The sequence below is a fragment of the Macaca mulatta genome, chromosome 11 (assembly GCF_049350105.2).
Source record: "Macaca mulatta isolate MMU2019108-1 chromosome 11, T2T-MMU8v2.0, whole genome shotgun sequence".
Lineage (NCBI taxonomy): Eukaryota > Metazoa > Chordata > Mammalia > Primates > Cercopithecidae > Macaca > Macaca mulatta.
This window is the reverse complement of record NC_133416.1, coordinates 82,795,007-82,817,324: the sequence shown is the minus strand read 5'-3', so window position 1 is coordinate 82,817,324 and position 22,318 is coordinate 82,795,007. Positions and strand designations below refer to the sequence as shown.

The 22,318-nt window shown below is 37.0% G+C and overlaps 1 protein-coding gene across 2 annotated transcripts in view; it reads left to right on the top strand.

Moving 5' to 3' along the window:
- Positions 1–22,318, top strand: part of KRR1 (KRR1 small subunit processome component homolog) — a 286,342-nt gene that overhangs the window by 137,187 nt on the left and 126,837 nt on the right. For both annotated transcript variants that reach the window (XM_077953079.1, XM_077953077.1), the window contains one exon: positions 18,819–18,966. The gene's annotated coding sequence lies outside the window, so the exon portion shown is untranslated. The remainder of the gene's footprint in view (positions 1–18,818; positions 18,967–22,318) is intronic.

Below are 22,318 nucleotides of genomic sequence, written 5' to 3'. Positions count from 1 at the left end.
TCAGAGCAAGATGTTCTTACTACTACATAATGAATATCGATACAGGAAGATGAATGATAAGTGGTTCCACTCTTCACCCCACAACCCTGTACTTTCCATAAAGAAGATAAAGCCCATGTCCAGATACTCAGAACAGGGAGAGCGGCACGTCCGCTCTTCTTTTTGCTTTGTTTCTATATTAATAGTGATAAAAGAAGTTGAAGAATAGTTTTCCCTCACAGAGTTCCCTCCTGAACGATAAACACGTGGACAAAATTCTTTCTGATCTGTACCAAGCCTCCCTGATCACCCTCAGAGGGAGCTCCGCATGGGAACATTTGCAGAATATTTGATAACTAACTGTGCTGTGGTTTGCAGATATGTGGTGCGTATCCAAGCAAGAAAATTTAGCCTTTGCACTCTGGGAATTGACTGACCTAATTAGTAGATTCAGACCTTTCATCATGAGAAAACAATTTACGCCTCTCTCAGCCCCATTTATGGTTAATGGGACAAATGAGAATACAGGAGATTGAGGTAAAGAAGGTGAATGAATTGAGCTGGGACATAAATTTCAGCTACCACCTTGGACTAATTAAGGGATAAGGCTAGTTTGAAACAGTGAAAATTCTAATTAAGGGACAGTTTTCAAAAAATATAATGTTAATTTCAAACATGAATAATTACCATCAACAATGGTTGAAAACAGGCAGAGGTCATCCCGGGCCTGCTCGGAAGAACAGGGAAAGCTGTTTCCAAATTTGCACATTGCTTGCAGAAACCATTGCTGAAGGGCTCGGACAACTTTGCATTCTTTACAAGGATGTCAACAGTAACATGGAGTTTCTTTTTGTGGCACCCAGAAGTTAGCTTCTTTGCTCCATTTATTCATTCATTCAACAGATTTTTTTTTTTTGAGAAACTTTTAACTATCAGGATTTAGCACTGAACAAAAAAGAAAAGAATCTCATCCCTCATGGAGCTTTGGGAGAAACAGTCAATAAGCACATAAATAATTAAAATGCATAGCATGTCAGATGCTGTTGAGTGATATGGAGAAAATAAATTGAGTGGGAGGAGAATAAGGAATAGTGGGAGGGGTGGAGAGAGAGGGCAGGGTTGCAGTTTCAAATAGCATGGTTGGAATAGGCCTTTTGGAGAAAGTTATGTTTGAGTAAAAACCTGAAGGTTATTGGCATGAATTCACCTGAGACAATGAGTGTTCTGAGTGGAGGGAAGAGTCAGTGCAAAGGCCCCAAGGCAGGAACACATTGGGCAAGGACCAGAGGTAGCAAGAAAACCGGTGTGGATGGAGTAGAGTGAATAAGGAAGAGGGTAAGTAGGAGTTTTATGGATAAGAGAGGAAATAGGTAGAAATGGGGGAACCAGATTGCACAGGGCTGTCTAGGGGATTATAAAGACTTCATTGATGCTTTGGACTATGGAGGTATATGCATTAAGAAGTGTAGCTTATGAATTGTTCTAAGTTAAAAGTTAGATTTGGTCAAAGTCTTTAGCCTTTGGGTAGTCTCAATCATGTTAAGGTGTCTCCTAAAATAATAACTACTTAAATAGCAGGCGATGAGAATTGCTCTGAATGTCTAGAGTTACAGATTTCATTTCCAGTCAAAATTGCTAGTGAAAAGTAACCTAATTGACAAAGAATGCAATTGTCTCCCCAGAGAAAAGCAGCATTTAACTATGGGAATATTTAGAATTAGTATAAAAATTAGTATAAAAATGCTTAAAGGAATCAGAACCATAGTATTCGTATTATGTTTAGAATTTATGTATAATTAGTATTGCATATATCAATTTCAAATATGTAAGAGAATAATGGATTTTGGTGAATATTTCTAAGGTTATATATAGCACTGGAATATTAAAATGATTTTAATTTCACCATATAAAGTTAATTTGATTTATCTGAGTTTCTTAAGTATTATGGAAGGGTCTGTCAATCAGAAATTTTAACTTAAAAGAAAATACAATATATTAAATTTATAAACAACGTTTGTCATATTGAAAGTGTTACCAAGTTTGTAAATGGAAACCAACCAGTATTATTCAAATCCCCATAACAAGCAGTTGTAAATATTTGCTAGATTTTTAAATTAGAGTAAGAAGTTGAACATAAAAGCTCAAGGAAGAATTCAATTTCAGCCTCTGTAACTGTAATAAAAGGTTATTAATAAAGTATCTTGAATAATATTTTCTGCACACAAAATTACCCTTAATTGTACCAGAATGTTTAAGTTTATCAGCAATCGTTTACTGTGTAGTTTCTAAAACTCCATTTTCTTGCATTGTTCCTTTCACTGCACTTTTTCTCACTCACACCTTCAGTTGCAGCATGTATTTTAATGAAATTACTATTTAGAAAAAAAAGATTTCATGTAGGATCCTGAAAAATTTCTGAGCGTGCCTAGAGGGAATTGTGCAGCGGTATTCATGCCGTCTTTCATGCCATTGGGTGGGCTTCCCTTTGTTAATAATTGTTCTTCTGGAAAACTGGAATGCAGCCCAGGCAGAACTAATTTACAAGATTACAAGTTATGCACATGTCTTCTGGAGCAATTGGTCTTCCATTATACACCTTATTTCCTAAAATTTATCATATAATAGCAAGAAATGTACCTTGTATGATAAAGAACAATATGTTCCAACTTGTGTCAGGCTAATGAGATATGAATTAAAGGATAATATTTATTCACCTGAATTAATTAGATAACTATGTTGCTCCATTTGAGGGGAGGCATTTTTAAATAATCTCGAAAATTACATTATAATCTACACCTTGAATTTCTGTTTTTGGTACCCTTTGAAGCTCCTTGTGATGAATCACTCACTCTGTATACTTCTGGATCCCCAGCCATGTTTGGGTCAAACTTCAGAGCTTTTAGGATCTGACTTTAAAAGTAAAAACAGGCCCCTAGAGTTTGTTTGTTTACGCATATTTATTTTTTGTCCCCAAACATATTAAGCAAGAAAAGACTATAAAAATCTAGAAAAATTAGCTTAAATAATGCTTGAAGACTTAAAAATTTAGCTTTTATATTCATCTTCTTTTATTTTGCTGCTATTCCTTATATAATTCATCAGTTCATGATTTTTGACATTACATTGTTTTGTATGTGTGTGTGGTGGGGAGTTTTCTCTAATAGGAATACGTGTGTTTGCTAATATTTGGGGGGGGAACCGGTGGAGATGGCAGCAAATGGAGAAATCACTACCTTAATGGATGCCAGTGAAATAAAACTCCGGGGAACTACATGTACAGCAATTATCAAATACTGTCAATTACTTGTTAGAACATTTTTCCAGGAAAAAAAGGTTCAATAAAACTGAATGTTTTTTGTAATTGGAGGCAAAAGCTTTGGTCTTTCCTAAGTTTTACCTAGACTTCTTCAAGATGGCTCCCTGGCACCATCAACATTTTCACCCCAAGAGAGGGCATCTCTTCTGCTCAAAGCCCTCTGAATCCTGTCCCTGTCCCAACCTCCTTTCCCAACTCAATAAGAGTTTTTCTCTCATAATTCCATGGGAACTTGTGCCTATCTCTATTTTGACACGTCATAATATGTCCACATTAAAATATTATTTATATTTCTTACTTCTCTACTAGATTAGATCCCTGAAGACAAGATATATTACACATACAACAGGATAAAAAGTATCAACAAGTGAAGCCTGTTGTGACAGGCTGTGTGGAATGGAGGAGAAGGCAATCAAGAGCTAAGATATTAAGGATAGAGCAACAGAAATGAGAGAGGGTTCAATTGGGGCAAAAATGTGAGATACTTCTAGAAGGTTCAGGGGGCCTGAATATAGCAAAGAACCAAGAAGCTTGATGAAAGTTTCCCAGGATCAGTCACGAATTTCTGTGAGCTATAGAAGAAAAGGTCACAATTTCTATTGATTTAAATGCAACACAATCCCAAGACTGGACTACCAAGGAATTACATCTTCATATGCCTCACACAGAGATCTTTGTTCCTGTTGTGCAAGATCTCAGTGCCTAGTGCAATGAATAGCTTATAGTAGATGCTCAATTAATACTATTGATTGAATGTTGGACTGAAAGCTTTGTGCCATTCTCTCCTTTGCATAGGCTTATTTTTGTTCCTTGGAGTGGATGTTCCCTTTATATTCTGAATATTCTGGCTTTGTAGTAAATATTAAGTGATAATTAACTGTTATTAACCATCTGTTCAAGAAATGTGTACAAATGATACTGAACTTGCTTAACAAGCAAAATTTTCACTTGATTTGGGGGCATTTAAAGTTCACATTTGTGTCAGCAGACCAAAGAGTTGGAAGTAATGCAAAAACTTTTTATTATTAGATAAAGTGTTTGATTAATAGGAGCCCAAATTGTGAATCCATGGATGTTAATTTCATGTTACTTTCCTTCTTACTATCTACACATTATTTAACATTTACCGCTATGATTCTCTTTCCTATATATTAGCAATTATTTTAGTGCTAGGAGGCAGGGGGAGAAAAAAATTATGCAGGCTAGTTGGTTGATGGTCCATGAAGTCAAGAGAGCATCTTTGGGGTAACAGACAACGTGAGGAGTATGTACTCTCTGGAAGCACTTCTGGAGGCTTTCTTTAATTTGGCACAAATAGGGCCATTCATCCTTCTTTAACTGCTCTGACCATGCCGGCTACTCTGATTCTCACAGCTAAAATAGCTCAGTGGGAAAAGAGGGGGTGGTGACAAGGGCACCACAAGTGGAAATGACATAAAGGAAAGAGATTACAGTGGGGGAGGGAGATATTGACTGGGTTATGTGAAGCTGGGAAGAGAGATATGGAAAATAAACATAGCTATCTTAGCCCTCCGCTCTATAATTATAAGAGTTAACCTCAATGCAAATGGTCAGCTCTCTATTTACCCACTAATCGCCTTCTATAATGGCCTCAAGGTCTCACCTTCACACTCCCAAGCTGTTCCCAGGCTACTGAGATAGGATGCAGACAGATTGATTGTGGAGAATTTGTGTCAGAGAGTATTCTGAAGTCAAATGCAAGTGATTTGAGATTTTTCTCTTGCTTTAAGTTGTCTCTTTTCCTCCTTTAGGGGTGGTTAATTAAACATTGGCTCCATGTTCCTGTTATAATATGAAAGTTTCCTTACTATTCTCACTTTGAATTCTCTAATTCGTAATCTCCCTGATACTTAAAGCTAAGGCTTGCAAAAAGTTTCAAAAGACTTCTGGCTTATTATTTTTCCCTAGCAACTTCTGGCATATTGCATTTGGTATTCCGTCTTGAACTTTCAAAGAAATACTGTAATAAAAATCTATCATGAGAGATACTTACATAGCATCTCCAACATTCACAATTCTGAATATCATATTTTAATTTTTATTAAGAGCTCTTTTACTATACTTTATTTTAGATGCACCCTAAATTCCTTGGGACTTGAAGCTGACAGTAGATTGCTAGTTTGGGGGACAGGCACAGGAGCTCTTTAGAAAGCCATTAGATCTGAAATGTTGTAATGTGTTTACGGTGGAACTATAAATGGTCAATCAGTTAGGATAATTTAGATCTGTTTATTTTACACTGTGATCTGTGGAGCTAGTGTCCAAGGAGATCTTGGGGAAGGGGGTTGAGGCTCCTAAGAAAAGAACATTGGGCAGGGTTTGATGCCCACCGCCCCGTGTCCACCCATGCCACAACTCCTGTTTTTATCTGTTTTCAAATGTTAGGCTTTCATACAAATTTATTTTGAATAAAGTACCTCATGGCTTAACAAGTTGAAAGCCCCTAATATAAACGACTGGAGTTGCTTACCCAAATGGAAATTAGAATATTGTTGACAAAAGGTGAAAATTGAGGCAGAACGGCAAGTATAACAAATGTCCATTTCAGTTACGCATGACTTTTTGTTCCAAACAGCTATGTTTTCAATCAGCATTAAAAATCTAAGATAGTAACCTGTTTTTCTGTTCAAAGGTCTTAAAAAAAAAAAAAAGCAGAGTAAAAATAAAATGCTACATTAAAAGAACTAAATCAAAATATCAAAAACTGAAGTAAGCTTTAGTCATAATTTGGTTCTCTCTCTCTTTTTCCTTCCATTTTTCCCCTGGGTAAAACACCTGAAAGGCACATATCTGATGGGTTGAGGAGTGTGAAAGCCTGATTGAGAAATTAACTATTTTATTACATAAGCCACAAAAGTATCTTCTTTTCTCAATCTTCCTGCTTTTTTCACACAAAGAAGAAACAGAAAAATGAATTTCAATAGTGACAGCGCAAGTGTTTTTATTCAGCAGTAACTTTCTCTCTCCCTTTTCAGCTCCCTCTCTTTGCTGGTCCTCTTGATCCTCCCAAAGACCTTGCCCAGGTTACCACTGGGATCAAGAAAATTAGGGAATCTTGCATAGAGGCGAGAAATGGCACATGGGTGTTCTACCCTATGGGATAATCTACATTAGTGTAGAGTGAAGGTGTCTTATGCCTCTTTGGAAAGAAAATTCCACAAGAGCAATAGGGAGACTGCAATCTGATGACAGCCTGCTCGGGCTTTCCCATTATTTGTAATATAAATTATCATATAAGCTAAACACTGATAATTTTAAACTATTATCTGCCACTGTTTCTCAATTTCGTGCCTATGCCTGGGTATCAACCCTCTCTGGGTCTTTAATTTCAAACACTATGTCCTTGTATTTGGGTTTCTCCCCCAAATTATGAATGACTTTCTTCTTTGGGCCTGACCCAAAGTCAATTGTATTAAATGCCACGAAATAAAAATTTCTGGATACCAAAGAGAGAAATGAGTCAAATGGTTAAACATTAAGTTCCCTATTAAAAATAATTCTTATATCATTGTTATCAGTTTTGTATCTGAAGATGGGAAACTGTGTGTTGAAACCATACTGGGCACTGAGATGGTATTTTGATTCATGTTGGGGCACATAAACTAAAAGGACTGCCATAGCTTTCAGGTTAGCCTCTGCAAGAATATCTGGGGCATCTACTATAGCCCTGGAGGGAGAGTCTGCCCTTTTCACTGCATCCCAGATCTCTGAGAACAAATGTTGTGACTGATAATAAAATTCACCAGATCCTCTGCAGGAATAATTGTATTAGCCCATGTGTAGACAAGGGCACAACCAGACCCTTCAACAAAGGAATATACTTTATTATTTATTTTTAGTTTTTTGAGACAGAGTCTTGCTCTGTTGCCCAGGCTAGAGGGCAGTGGTGTGGTCTCAGCTCACTGCAACCTCCACCTCCTGGGTTCAAGCGATTCTCCTGCCTCAGCCTCCTGAGTAGCTGGGATTGCAGGTACCCACCACCATGCCAGGTATATACCACCATGTATTTTCTTTTTTCTTTTTTCTTTTTTTTTTTGAGACGGAGTCTCACTCTGTTGCCCAGGCTGGAGTGCAGTGGCCGGATCTCAGCTCACTGCAAGCTCCGCCTCCCGGGTTTACGCCGTTCTCCTGCCTCAGCCTCCCAAGTAGCTGGGACTACAAGCGCCCACCACCTTGCCCGGCTAGTTTTTTTGTATTTTTTTAGTAGAGACGGGGTTTCACCGTGTTAGCCAGGATGGTCTCGATCTCCTGACCTCGTGATCTGCCCATCTCGGCCTCCCAAAGTGCTGGGATTACAGGCTTGAGCCACCACGCCCAGCCCATGTATTTTCAGTGGAGATGGGGTTTCCCCATTTTGGCAGGCTGGTCTAAAACTCCTCCAATGATCCGCCCACCTCGACCTCCCCAAGTGTTGGGATTACAGGCGTGAGCCACCGCGCCCGGCCAAAGGGATATTCTTTAAATAGCTTAGTAAGACATGATTCCATAAGTGATGATGGACTCTCTGAAACAAAAGTGTGAAATTTTCATATATTACAGAACAGTGTTATTCAATGGACATGTAAAGTGTAAAATTTTAAATTTTCATGGTGCCATATTTTTAAAAAGTTAGAAAACAGATGAATTATGTTGTTAATATAACTATTATGTAAAAATAATATAATATAAATTGTATCATTTCAGCATATAATCAATATAAAACTTATTAATGAGTTTTTCCCCTCCAAACTAAATATTCAAAATCTGTTGTATTTTATTCTTACAGCCAGTCTCAATTTGGACTAGCCAACCTTCAAGGGCTCAATAGCCACATGTCACTAGTGGCAATTAGTTGCTAGTCTCGGATGGTGGAATTATAGAATCTCCTGAGATTGAATATACAGAAATTATTACATCTCAAGATTAAGTAATCTTTAGCATGTCTTGCTTAGGAATAATGGTCACAAATTTATTATTCTGTTCTCAAAAGAAGTCATTAAATGTCAGGTTGATAGGACATTCAAGCTTCAAAGTTGAGCAGGGAAGTACAGATTTTCCCATAGATCTCCTATAACTTATTTTGAGGCTTTGTTCATATTATTTTTGCTTTGCTTTGTCTTGGGTTTTAAACCAAGTTGATATCCAAACTACGTACTTAGCTTTTTTTTTTTCTTCTAAAATGAGACAGCCTTACCTAAGTAATTTCAACTAATTTTAAAAAATGGACTGTAATTAATTTTTTTTAGAACTGTGCTCCTGTTTTCTTAGACGTCATTAAAGAAACTGCTGTGGGAGATGAGAAAGAGCATGTCTATTTCTATTCCAGAAATATTTTACTTGTTAACCTCATGGTTGATAAAATTATGTTCAATTAGTCAGAATGTAAGCTGCATGAAACCATGTGATAAATTGTTCCTCAACTAGAAAGTTGGTTCACCTCCTTATTAACTTGCTTATTTTCCTTCTTTTTCTTATAGCCATCCTTCTTGATAGATTTTTTTTATGGGTGTCATAAAATCAATCTTGCATTTTAATTTTTACCATAGTAATAAGCTCTTGGAAACACACATACACACATACACACACATTTAGATAATACACTGTAGTACAAAAATTTTGTTAAATAACTGTTTTCATTTTTATTTCTAAATCTCAGTTTATACCAGAGAGTAACCACTGAATAGTACCTAAATGGAAGTTAACAATGGTTATGAAAATATAAATTACCTTTACTATAATTATTTTGCCTTTTGGAAATGCGTAATAAGATTATGGAGAATTTATTATCCAACATTGATACATGACACCTGTCAGAGATGCCTGTCATTGGTAGCTGCCTGGATTAATTTTATATTGCTGCATAACACATTACCACAAGCTTATTGGCTTAAAACTTAGCTTATTATCTCATAGCTTTGTTGGTTGGAATTCTGGGCAGAATATAACTAGGTTCTCTGTTCAGGGTCCTGTAAGGCTAAAATTAAGGTGTCAGCTGGGGCTGGGGTCTTATCTGAGGCTTAGGACCCTCTTCCAAGCTCATGGGGTCATTGGCAGAATTTGTTTCCCTGCAGCTGTCGAACTTGTGGACTTTGTGTCTTTAAGACCAGCAGGAAAATTCTCTTATGCTTCAAATCTCCTCTCAGTAAGGGCACATTCCCTTCTAAGGGTTCATCTGGTTAGGTCAAGCCCACCAAGGATAATCACCCTTTCAATTAAATCAAAGTAAACTATTTAGGGCCCTTAATTACATCTACAAAATCCCTGTTGCCATATAACTAATCTTGGGTATAACACCGGAGAGTGGAGATAGTGGAAGATCTTAGAATTTTGCCTACCAGATTTTCCACATGCCTTGAACACCCTCTATTCATTTGATACGTCTCCACATTGTGAGCTCCATTTTCCAAGGGTAGTTTGAAAAGAAAAAAAAAAAAGGTCTGCATTCTCAGACTCCCTTGTGGCTAAGCTGCAGATGTGTAACTATGGTTTTATAAGTTAGAGGCACAAGTGAGACTTAACTGTGGAGGTGAACTGTAGCAAGAAACAGATTGGGGATGATTCATGCCTTTTGCTAATGTGGGGGTGGTGGTGGCCGTGGTAACTTCCTGCTCAGGCCAGTTCTTCAGTGTGGTTCTGAGGAATGGTTCCTGAGGGGGTAATCTTGAGACTATTCCTCAGCCCACCCAACAGTTCTCTGAGCTGTCTAATATCTTTCAGTAAATTCATTTATCTACCTACGCTAGCCACAGTAGCACCACAGTAGATTGCGGTGCTTACAAAATAGCCCCGACGGATACGACTCCTAAAATTCCTTGTATATACTTCATGACTCTGGAGGAAATAATGTCTTTCTAATAAGATGATATTCAATTAAAGCATTTTCCCTGCTTAGAGAAAATGGCTGTGGTTTATTAAAGAAGCATTTGATGTCTATTCCTTCTCTACTATTATCTTATTTGCATTTTCTGGAACATGATTAGTTATAATGTACCTATAAGTTTTCATAAAACCACCATGAAAATAATTATGACTGAATTATATGCATTCCATAAATATCATCTAGTTATCTCCTCATTTCCTATTACCTCCTTTCCCTCAATTGCAACAATACTGTTAAGATATAAATAAATCATTAATACTTGATTTTCAGATATATGCTCTTGCTATTGAGCTTGAGATATTAAAAAAATCTCAGTTCACTATAGTTTACCTTGAAATGTTCCTCCCATTAAGGCATTTGACTGTTTTGGTTATTGTTGACTGATAACAACAAGTTAATTGTTCATGCTGAATAATCGTGTGAAACTCTTTTCTACATAATTTTCAAAATTCTAAACAAGTTGCATTTTTACTACTCTTGTCATTTTTTTCTTTAGGTTTATGTTGTATGACTAATTACATTCTAAATTCCAGGAGAAAAGGTATGAATACCTGCAGAATATTTTGTAAATAAACATTGATTAGGCAGAAAATGCCATGTTTTCTTTCATATGATTTCAAACTGATTGTATTTTTCTATTTTTATTTTATGTCTACCGTAGTAACATTTTTAATCAGTATCATAGACCCAAACTTCCTTTTTATGGAAAATAACCTATTCCTAATGATAAATAATCTTGTCTTTAAACACACACACACACACACACACACACAACACACTCATTATTAAATATTTTGTACCTGAAATAGTCAGTCTATGATTCAGTGCTTAAATTGTTTAATAAATGATAAAATATTTTGCAGATTGGCCTCAATATAAGGTGAATAGTGATTTTTCAATGATCTTTTGTTCAGCTCTAGTGTTTCCTTCATACCACCAAACTCACACTCTGCGTATACCTAGATTTGCATCCTGCTGCTCCTGCTAACTTGCTGAGTGGCAGTGTTGCCTAGTGGTTACTCTTTTGGCTTTTTGTTTCCTCATCTCTAAAATTAGGCAGCAGATTCTATGATTCTAAAATTTATCTACAAGTGGCTATTATTTATGTAAAGTAGTATGAGTAGCTTTATTAAGGACATCATTTTTATCATGATATCATTTATCACTAGTTTTTCAAATGTAGTTCCTGCTGAGAGTCTCTACTATTGTGTTTTCTTCTGTCTTATTTTATACTCAGGAAACATTTTAACTAGTGTATATTTATGTATGTGTGTGCATATGTGTACTTTTAGTGCTTTCCTTGTGGAGCTGTGTGAGAGACGTCATCAAGGCGATCTTAGGGTTAACGAAAGTTGTTTAATACAATTACTATATTTTACAAGTGATCAATTTCATTTAACAAAGTGCCAGTGAACTCACAGGGTTTGCACCATTTTTTAACCAGCTCCAGTCACTAGCCAATTCATAAAAATAAGAATGTATCTCTGGAATGGGGAGATAAATTTATTTTACCTAAATGTTCCATCGGATGAATGTTTCTTGTTCCCAAAAAACATTTTTTTGGATACTTTAATGATTGCCAAATATTCTTTTAAATTTTCAATTCCAGATTGTTAGTGGGACATTCCATTGACAGGGCTAATTGTCAGTGGGTTCTGAACTATAACAAAGAAGTATTCTTAAGCTTGGTATTTCCTGGACCTTTAAAAATCCAGGATTGTTTATAAGGTAGTATCAATTAGGATTTGTTGGTGGTGAGAAGCAGAAATTAACTTTTTACTAAATAAATTGAACTTATTAGAAAGATCAAATAGCTCAGAGAAGTAAAAGAAAAGCTTTACGAGCCAGGCTGGTTTGGGCGCAGTGGCTCACGCCTGTAATCCCAGCACTTTCAGAGGCCACGGTGGGATGATCGCTTGAGGTCAGGAGTTTGAGACCAGTCTGGCCAGCATAGTGAAACCCTATCTCTACTAAAAATACAAAAGTTAACCAGGTGTGATGGCGTGTGCCTGTACTCCCAGCTATTCTGGAGGAGAATCGCCTGAACCTGCTGGGCGGAGAAGTTACAAGATGGAAGGAATAAGGGTCTTTGAGTCCTCTGAACTACTTGAAGGAGAATAGCCACACTAGAAATACTCATTGGACCTTTATGTGAGCAAGAAATCGTTAAAAAAATTTTTTTTGAGGAAATTGAAATTTTGGTACTAGATATTAAGCCTTACCTTAACTCATACACCCACTAAGATTGTGTGAAGTTGGGGGAGAAGGAGCTCCTCTGGAAATATGAAGGTGTCATTGCCATAAGAAAGAAAATAAGTGATGGGCAGGCAAGAACAACGGCCATCCACCACAGCAGCCCCTGTAATGATCCCTGTAATGGACACCTTATTTGCATATCAATTTATAAGCCATTAATGGGGGCTGTGGTAGTCTGAGTAATGGCCTCCCAAAGACGTCCATGTCCTAATCCCAGAAGCCTATAAATATATTACCTTACATGGCAAAGGGGAATTAAGGCAGCAAATAAAATTAAGGTTGCTAATCAGATGATCTTAAAATAAGGAGATTGGTCTGGACTATCTAGGTGATATGTAATTAGAAGGGACCTTAAAAATGGAAGAGAGAGGCAAATGAGGAGGTCAGAGTGATTGCAAGTGGGAAGGACTTCCCTCGCCTATTCTAGTTTTGAAAATAGAAAGAAGCCAGCTTCAAGCCAAGAAATGTGCATGGTCTCTAGAAGTTGGAAAAGGCAAGGAAATAGATCCTACCTAGACCCCACAGAAAGGAATGCAACAATGCAGTCCTGCTGGTGTCTTGATTTTTGCTGGTGTCTTGATTTTAACTGATGCCTTGATTTTAGCCAATATCTTGATTTTTAACCTGATGAGACCTGTCAGACTTCTGGTTTGCAGAGCATAAGATGATAAATTTATATTGTTCTAAGCCATTATGTTTGTGACAATTTGTTACAGCAGTAATAGGAAACAAATACAGGGACCTAGGCATTTGACTTTAGTTAATGGGGATATGCCAATAAAGACATCTCCCCTTTCTTAAGAGGAGAGAGTCAAAAAAAATAAACAATTTCAAAGTGCACTTAATTGAAGGGTGGAAGTGTGTGTGTGTGTGTGTGTGTGTGTGTGTGTGTGTGTGTGTGTGTGTGGTGGGGTACGGGGAATGTTGGAAGTAAGAAAATCAGGGAGAGCAAAAAGATTTCCAGGAGGAAGAGTGGTCTACATAAAAGCCCAGAAGTAAAAGAGAACTGTAAAAATTTATGTAAGTCATTCTAATTAACAAGAAGACAGAATTTGAGACTGATGATGCTTGAGAGTTGAACAGGGCTAAGATCATGAAGGGTCTGGTAAATCCACCAGCAGCTTAGACTTTCTACAGATGACAATAGGGAGTCCTTAAAGGGTTAGAAAATGAACAGACATGGCTAGATCCACTCTACATGGAGTCTGATTTCAATGTGAATGATATATTAAAAGGGGATGGATCTGGAAGCAGAAAGGCCAATCAGGAGTTTGCCACAGAGCCTTGGGCAAGTGATGGTAGGAATCTGGCATAGCACAATGATAGTAAGAGTGAAAAGTAGATGGATTTCAGAAATACAGAGTAGAGCCTATGGACTAGATAGTTGCCTTTGGCTTGGGCAACAGTGTGAAAGGTGATGTGATTCATCCAGCTAGAAATACAAGATGAGAAGGAGGTAGGTGTAAGGAGAAAGAGTGGGGAAATAACGTGTTTATGGTTTTACTTTATCATCGTCATCATCATCATCATTGTAACAATACTTACAACAGTACAATATCAGCTGAAATTATGCTATCATGTATGTATCTATTTATGTGGTCACTGTCAGCAAACTTCACAAGGGCAAAGGACATCATCTTATTCACTAGAACCTGGGAATGCTGCACACAAGTTCCTTCACCCAATAACATTAGAGGTTCTATTTTGTACCCAAGTACAACTGAGACCTCTCTGAGAATTGCCTGGTGGTTAGCTGGGGCAGGGAGAGCTCATGGCGCTCAGGAGATGAGAGAAGGCTTACTCACACTCAGCAGGAAGAAGGTCATTCCGTGGTCATAACTTAGTAAACTTCAAAGATGCTATTTGAAAAGGTTGCTGATGGAATACATTTTAAAAGGATTACTGTATGTATGCAGTAAAACATGAAGGGGATGTTTTGTTGATTTCAACTTTTTTCTCAAACCACTGAAAAGCAGCATTGTCTCGTATGGAAGGGCTGAATTTTCTCATCAATCTCTAGTGCCTAGAACAATGTCTGGAACGTGGTTGGTGCTCAAGCGATATTTGTTTATTTTTGTGTGAGCTAGGCACTGTTCTAAGGACACAAATTCTTACAGCACTATTTTGAGGTTTTAATTATTCCGACTTTAAGAATGAGAAAACAGGCTGAGAAATCCCACAATTCAAACTCAGATCTGTCTGGCTAAAAAGCCTATTATTTTAATCATTCTATTACTGAATTTGTGGGATGTGTGGAACATCCAAGTGCTAATATCTAGTAGACAGTTGAAAATATGGGTCTGAGTTCAAGACAAAAATCTAGCCTATAGATACACTTTTCAAAACCATTAGCATTTAAATGTCATTTGACACTAAGTGGGTAAAATAATGTTACCGAGGCAGTGACTTTCAGACGTATTGACTATAGTCAGGACTAGATTTTTTTTTAATTATTTTTTTTTTTTGCAGACACCTACTAAACACACAGACACACACAGACACACAGGTCTCCTTTTACAATACTTACACCTATTAAATGTGATAAATTCTGTTGTTTTCTATTCCATTTTCTTCTATGCAATTTGATTTCGTTTAAAAATGCTACTTGCAACCCATGAGACTGATGACATGAGCCATCAGTAGGTTGTCCTCTGCAGTTTGGAAAGCACTGCCTTTGGTAATTTGTAGTAAAGAAGCCATGAACTGGCAACCCACCGGCCATTTCTGGCATGGAGATGTATTCTCTTTGGCATGCTATTTCTGGCATGTAGATGTGTTATCCTCGAGCAGATTTTTAAACATCAGAGATTTCAAATGAAAGCCTGAATTTCAGATTGTCTTGATAAATGGAAAAAAAATATTGCTAATGGTTATATTACCTATTGGCTGACATTGGCTGAAGCTGAGAAACAGCTGCTTCCTGTTTTCCATAGACACATGTACTCCTTCTTATCTTTCTTATCTCCCTGACATTGAATACCAGTTACCATTTAAGATTATGCTTGTATTTATTTTCTGTTGTTGTTGTGGTTGTTGTTTTTCTAAGAGAAAAGGTATTTCTTTACTATATCAAAGATGGAAAAACTAAAGAGTAAGAGAGCCACATAATTTTTCTTTCCTACCACCTGCTTCATTTATTCATGTTATCTACAGATCTCTGTTATCACTTGGGTTTGTGAGTCACAGTCTAGAGTGTTAAAAGAGAGAGCCAAAGACAGGAGGCTGGTAAGAAACACAAGAAAAGGGAGAAAAAAGAGTCCTAGAAAAATACGAAGAAGGAATTACCAGAGGGTTTAAGAGAAAATCCATAAGAATAGGACACCAGGAGTTAAGAGCAGCCAGTTTAGGCTTTATGGTATTTTTAATGTCAAAGGCATTTGTTGATCTACTTGGCAAAAACTGTCAAAGGAGATTCTCTTCTCTTTAGATAATTCAACTCAGTATCTCACCCCCAAAGGCAGGAAGATACAAAAATAAAGGATTTTAGCAATGGGGACCTGTATTAGTGTGCTAGGGTTTAATAAAAATATTATCATGTCACACTAATAAAAATATTATCATCTTACACTTTATGTTAGAGGATGAAGATGTTGAATGCAGTTAGCCAGATATTATTTTGGTGATGGTTTTTTGATTGAGTGAGAAAATGGTTCTTGCACATGCACTGCTCTTTGAAATAGTTTTCATGAGACAGAGGTGGTAGTGGAAGCCCTTGACTCAGTGTGGATTGGGACTGAGCATTTTCACATAATTTTAGCCATCCATTTGAGTGTCTCAAATTACCCTACCAATGGATCCAGGAGCCTGGTACTATTACTGAGGTCAGAATTGTGACATGACAATATTTTTATTAAGCCTTAAGTCTGTACTAGCATTGGCTACCATCGTGGCATATCATTGAAGTGGGTATATGCCTTGGTCTGTTTGGGCTGCTGTAACAAAATACTATCAACTAGGTGGCTTATAGAAAGTAGACCTTTATTTCTCACAGTTCTGGAGTTTGGGAAGCCCAAGATGAAGGTGAAGGCATGGGGAGATTTGGTGTCTGGTGAGGACCCGCTTCTGGTTTATAGATGACACCTTCTCCCTGTGTCCTCACATGGTGGAAAGTACCAACGGTCTCTCTTGAGCCATTTTTTTTTTTTTTTTTTGAGATGGAGTCTTGCTCTTGTCACCCAGGCTGGAGTGCAATGGCATGATCTTGGCTCACTGCAACCTCCGCCTCCCAAGTTCAAGTGATTCTCCTGCATCAGCCTCCTGAGTAGCTGGGATTACAGACACCCACCATCATGCCCAGCTAATTTTTGTATTTTTAGTAAAGACGGGGTTTCACCATGTTGGCCAGTCTGGTCTTGAACTCCTGACCTCAGGTGATCCACCTTGGACCTTTTTTATAAGGGCACTAATTTGGTCCATGAGTGTTCCATCCTCCTGATCTAATCACTTCACAAAGGTTCTACCTCTTAATCTCATCACTTGTGGGTTAGAATTTCAGCATAAAAATTTGGGGGGATAGGGATCACAAACACTCAGATCATAATAGCATATAAGATGAGTTGAAGTCCTAGGAAAGAGGCTTTGAGAGAAGGAGTTAGTTTGCATAGGGAAATCATTTATAATCAGTATTGACCGAGGGTACTCCTTATAGTGGCTGGAATAATATGTCATTTGAATAAACTGGTGGTCTTCAATTTAGATTGCACCACCAAAGAATCAAAAGTTGCTCAAGAATTAACAACTGAATATCACATGAGACAATTTGAAGGAGGGAAACAAAATAAGCTCTGCTATAATTTTCAAAAAACGACTAAATTTTTAACACAAAAATAATTTCAAAAAGGATTTTCACCTTACCATTAGTCTTTTTCATTTAATAATAAAGGAAGGAGAAGAAACAAAAAGAAAAGATGGACTATTTTTGCCTAAACGTCATTCTTAGAAGCAGAGAAGTGTTTGCTTTTCTTCTGTTCCTTCAAATCCTAAGAGAGCAGTACAAGCTGGAGCTTCTCTGCCTTTTCATCTGCCAGGAAATAGCACACAAAGGCAAGGCTTCTCTTAGCAGGGCAGAAACATTTGTTTTCTTTTTTTCTATTCCTTGTTGAGCTGAGCCCTTAAATAGAAATCTACCCACTGTGCTTCTATTGTGTTGTGAGCACCGTGACTTCTGTTTATTCTTTATAGATCACATTTTCCATGTTTTACCATGTTAGCAAGTTAAAATGAATACATATTTTGAAGTGTTCACAAGTGGAAAATTTATAATTCTTTGGTTGTGACTAAAGGTTGAGTTGCTAAAATATCATAAAGGGAAATTTGCCTAGAATTAATATATGTAAAATACTCTGTGTTAAGTAGCCAGCCATAGCACACAAACTAATCAAATCTCCAGACCTGAGATTTTACAATAATTAAGATAATACTTATAGGTAATATATATTATAATGAGAATTTTATTTTTCTATGGAAGATTAGTCAAGTAATAGGAAAAAATTGCCAACATGACATGTAGGGCAAAAATGACTTATTAGTATCTGTCAGTCTAAACAGGGTCACTTTCCTACCTCAAAGTCATCTATCAAATAAATCCTTCTTCCCCCATGGAGGGAGATCAACTAGTTTAGCTGAGGTCTCTCCAATGTGAAGCAGCCAGCCAAGAGTAAAGGAGAGGATTCAGAAGCTAAGAGATACTTTACTTAGTCAAGTTGGCAGGAGAAGACACAATGAGAGAATGAGGAGCTATGCATGTTTAGGGAACTGGGAAAGAAATAAACAAATAGTAGCAGCTGTTGTCTGGATGTGTCCCCTCCAAAATTTGGGTGTTGAAACATAATGGCCAATATAATGGTGTTAAGGGGCCTTTAAGAGGTGATTAGGTCAACGAGGGTTCCTTCTCTTGTGAATGGGATTAAGGCCCTTATAAAAGAGGCGTCATTAATGCTTTGGCTCCCTCACCCTTCTGCCTTCTACCATGTGAGGACAACACATTCCTCCCCTTGAAGGATGCAGCAACAGGTGCCATCTTGGAAAGAGAGAGCAGTGCTCACCAGATGGCCAAACCTGTTGACACCTTGATCTTGGACTTCCTAGCTTCCTGCACTGTGAAAATAAATGCCTGTTTTTCACAAATTAGCCAATCTCAAGTATTTTTGTTACAGCAGCACAAAACTAAGAGAGTAGCTCTTGTGATTAGAATGGATGTGGCTTTCAATTGCAATAGGGTCTTACTACTTACATAACAATACTATTGATATTTTATATGTATTTTGCATACCTTTCATTTGAGACCTATTCATGAATTATCCTATATGATCCTCAGAAAAACTTGGTGAGGAGGTAATAGAGGGCTCTATTAATAATAATAACTTGGTTATTATTCTCATTTTACAGGTAAAGAAACCAAGACTTAGAGACCTGTCCATAGTCGTTTAGTGAGGGAATGCAACATCTGGGTCTAGGGTCCAAATCTATCTCTGCTGTGAAGAGGAACTCATACAGGAGATCTACTTGATTACAAATTCTTGGCCCTGAAGTGGAGGTAAGTCTTTTTATCAGCCTTTCAAAGCTGCCTATAGATACCTAGGCATCTATAGGATTTTACAGAGATCATTAGGATTTTATAGAGCTCTTCATATTTTATGGGGCTAATTTTAGCCAATCTTGAGATTGTGGCTATGTTTCTGTAACTATTGGTTAACTCAGGAAATATCATAGATTATAAGATATTTAACTATATGTTAAATTATAAGATATTTAATATATGATTGTTGAATAAATGAAAAGATCTGTGATGAGCATAGCAAGATCAATGTATTTCTAGGTTATAGCTAATGATAAAATATATAAAGCAATGATTTGCTTTTCACATTTTATGATTTTATAGTGACAAGACCTATTTTTTATTACAAAAGCCTCAAAGGCCAGAAGCTTTTTTTTTTTTTTTTTTTTTTTTTTTTAATAATTTAACCTCAAGTAGGGTTGTGGACATGTGGCCAAGATTGTTGCTGCAGGAAACTTAAGCATAGAGAAAAGGAAATAAAGAAGCAAGGACAGTGAGAGTTCAGTCTAGTGGTGAGAGCACCAGCATCCAGCAACAGCTATGGTGGTGGCAACAGTAGTAGGGTATCTGGTGGCCACAACTAGCAGGGCTAAAGGCAGCATTGTTCTAGCCAGACTTTTCCTCTGTGTCATTTCAGTTGTGGTTCTGGCCTTCTAAGGGCTTTGTTCCTCCCCATTTTCCAAGGCTCTTTCTCTAGTTATTCTGGCTATTCTGTGAGCCACCTGATATTCTTCTGTTTTAGTTAGGATTCTACAGAGAAATAACCAATAGGACCTGCATATATAAAGAGATTCAATATTTGGTATAGGGCATTGGCTTACATGACTATGGAGTCTGTAAAGTCTCAAGATCTGCAGGGCAAGTGGACAAGCTGGAGACCTGGGAGATCCCATGATATAGTTCCAGTCTGAAGCCTGGCAGGCTGGGGACCCAGGAAGAACCAATATTTCAGTTCAAGTTTCAAAAAAAGGAAAAAAGCCAATATCCAGTTCAAATGCAGTCAGGAAAGCAGAATTTTATCTTACTCCAGGGAGGTCAGCCTTTCATTCTATTCAGACCTTTCATCAACCAATTGAATGGTTGCCCATAGAAATTGAGGGGGAGCAATCTGTTTTACTCAGTCTACCAATTTAAATGTTAACCTCATCCAAAACCACAATTACAGAAATACGCAGAATAATGTTTGGCCCAATATCTTGGCACTCAGTAACCCAATCAAGTTGACACATAAAATTAAACATGTTTTTCAATAGGTACTTTTCCGCTCCAATTCACTGGAGTTAGTTTCTGTTGCTTGTAAATAAGAAAACTTCAGTTGATTAGTTGCACAGATGAATGTTTATATAAAAAATATTTACAAACCAAACAGTATGTGTTAGTCACTATCCTAGATGTCAAGAATACTGCAGTGAACACAATCAACAGGATATTTGCCTTTATGCAGATGAAATTTTTAGTGAAGAGTAGAAAACAATAAACAAGAAAATAAATGAATAAAATAATGCCAGCTGGTAATAAGTGGTATGGAAACAACGACAGGCCTACAGAAAGTAACAGGGAGCAGGGGTGTTCCACGTTGGATTAGAAAGTTAGAAGATCTCTCTGAAAAGATATTTGAGCCAAGACCTGAATGCAAAAAAGAAGGCAGATGTGTTAAAGTCTAGGAGCAAGGCATTCCTGGCAGAGAGAATAGCAAGGCCAAGTTCTTGCAGTGGGAATGAACTTGGTGTGATTGAACAACAGTAAAAAGGAGAGTATAGTTACAGCCCAGTGAGGAAAGGTTTAATAGTGCCAGATGAAGTCAGATGTGGAAGAGGTTCAGATTTTATATTAATTACAATTGGTTGCCATTTGAGTGTTTTAACTAAGGAAGGAAGAGAAGCTGATTTGCATTTTATAAAGATGGCTCCCGAGCTCTGTGGAGAATGAATCATAAAATGACCAGAGTGCAAGCCTGCAGATCTGTTGGGTTCCTGTTACAGGAGTCCAGGTGAGAAAGGACAAACAAAGGATATTTTTTCAGGGCCTCTAAGTTGTGCTAGATGGAGAAGTTCAGCAGAGACAAAGTGAAGAAAGCATATGCCTTGAGCTGCTTATCTTAGAAAAACAGTTTATATTAATCAAAGGCACCATGAGCCAGGGCCACCATGTAAATGCTTGAATAAACATCTCCATTTTCAAGCAATTGAGAAGGTCAAGGCAGTTTCTGTGTTCAATTTTGTGTGATTTTCCTTTCCATTCAGCTGAAAAGAATAAGCTGATAAGCATCACTGCTCAATTTTTCAGCTTTGTGATAGAGAGAAATAAAATATTATACCCAAAAAAAGCAAAATTCATTTTCTTAACACTGAGATATTTTCTTCGTTTATTCAAGGACTCATGACAAAGAATGTTTGCTTGAGATCATAAAAATATAGGCCAGTGCAAAGTCATTGTACAGTTGTCTTAATCCAGACTATTTATATACTAGTGTATAGCTCTGTTTTATGTATATTTAAACAAGCCAGATATTTTGGAAACATGGTGCCTGGTGTTCCCTTAAGTTCTTTATAATCAACATCAAATAAAAAATTACCAACATCAAATATTGATTACATATCACTATTTATTGATTCTATTAATACCTCTGAAGCTATTTCTAATTTTAAATAAAATTAGAGCATGCAGGAACAGTTTATGTAATAGTTCAATGAGAAGTGTTCTAATTTTGCCTTTCACGGCAACATGGAAATTTTTGTCCTTTACAAACTCCTGATAGGGAAGAAAATGGATAACTAGGATATTATCGAATTAATAAATTGACTCACTTTAGTCATCTCCATGTACAACTTCTAAATGAAATGATTTGTAAGATCAGTCAAATAATTGTCAATTCAAGTAACATTTTTTTCAGTCCTCTTTGAGCAAATTATTTCCTGTCTTTATTAATTATGGAGATGTATTTTTGTATTCAGCTGTGCCAAATGTCATTTTAAATTTACCTTATATGGAGGAGGCCTTATGGAACCAAGTTTTAATTGATCATAGTGGAAATACTGGCAACATTAACTTGATCTTAGGCAAAAGATTAAGGCTGAGCGATCAAAAGATAAGATCTAGGTATCAGTAAGGGGACATGATGAAACTTTTATGGAAAATCTACTCTATATTAGACATCATGCCAGGTGCATTAACTATGTAAACTCAATTTCAGACAAGAGTCTTGCAAAGAAGGGTATTTAGCCTGTAGATAAGAAAGCTCCAAATATGACATATTTAATAGGTAGTTAAATCAAGACTGAAATCTATGTCTAGGCCGGGTGCAGTAGCTCATGCCTGTAATCCCAGCACT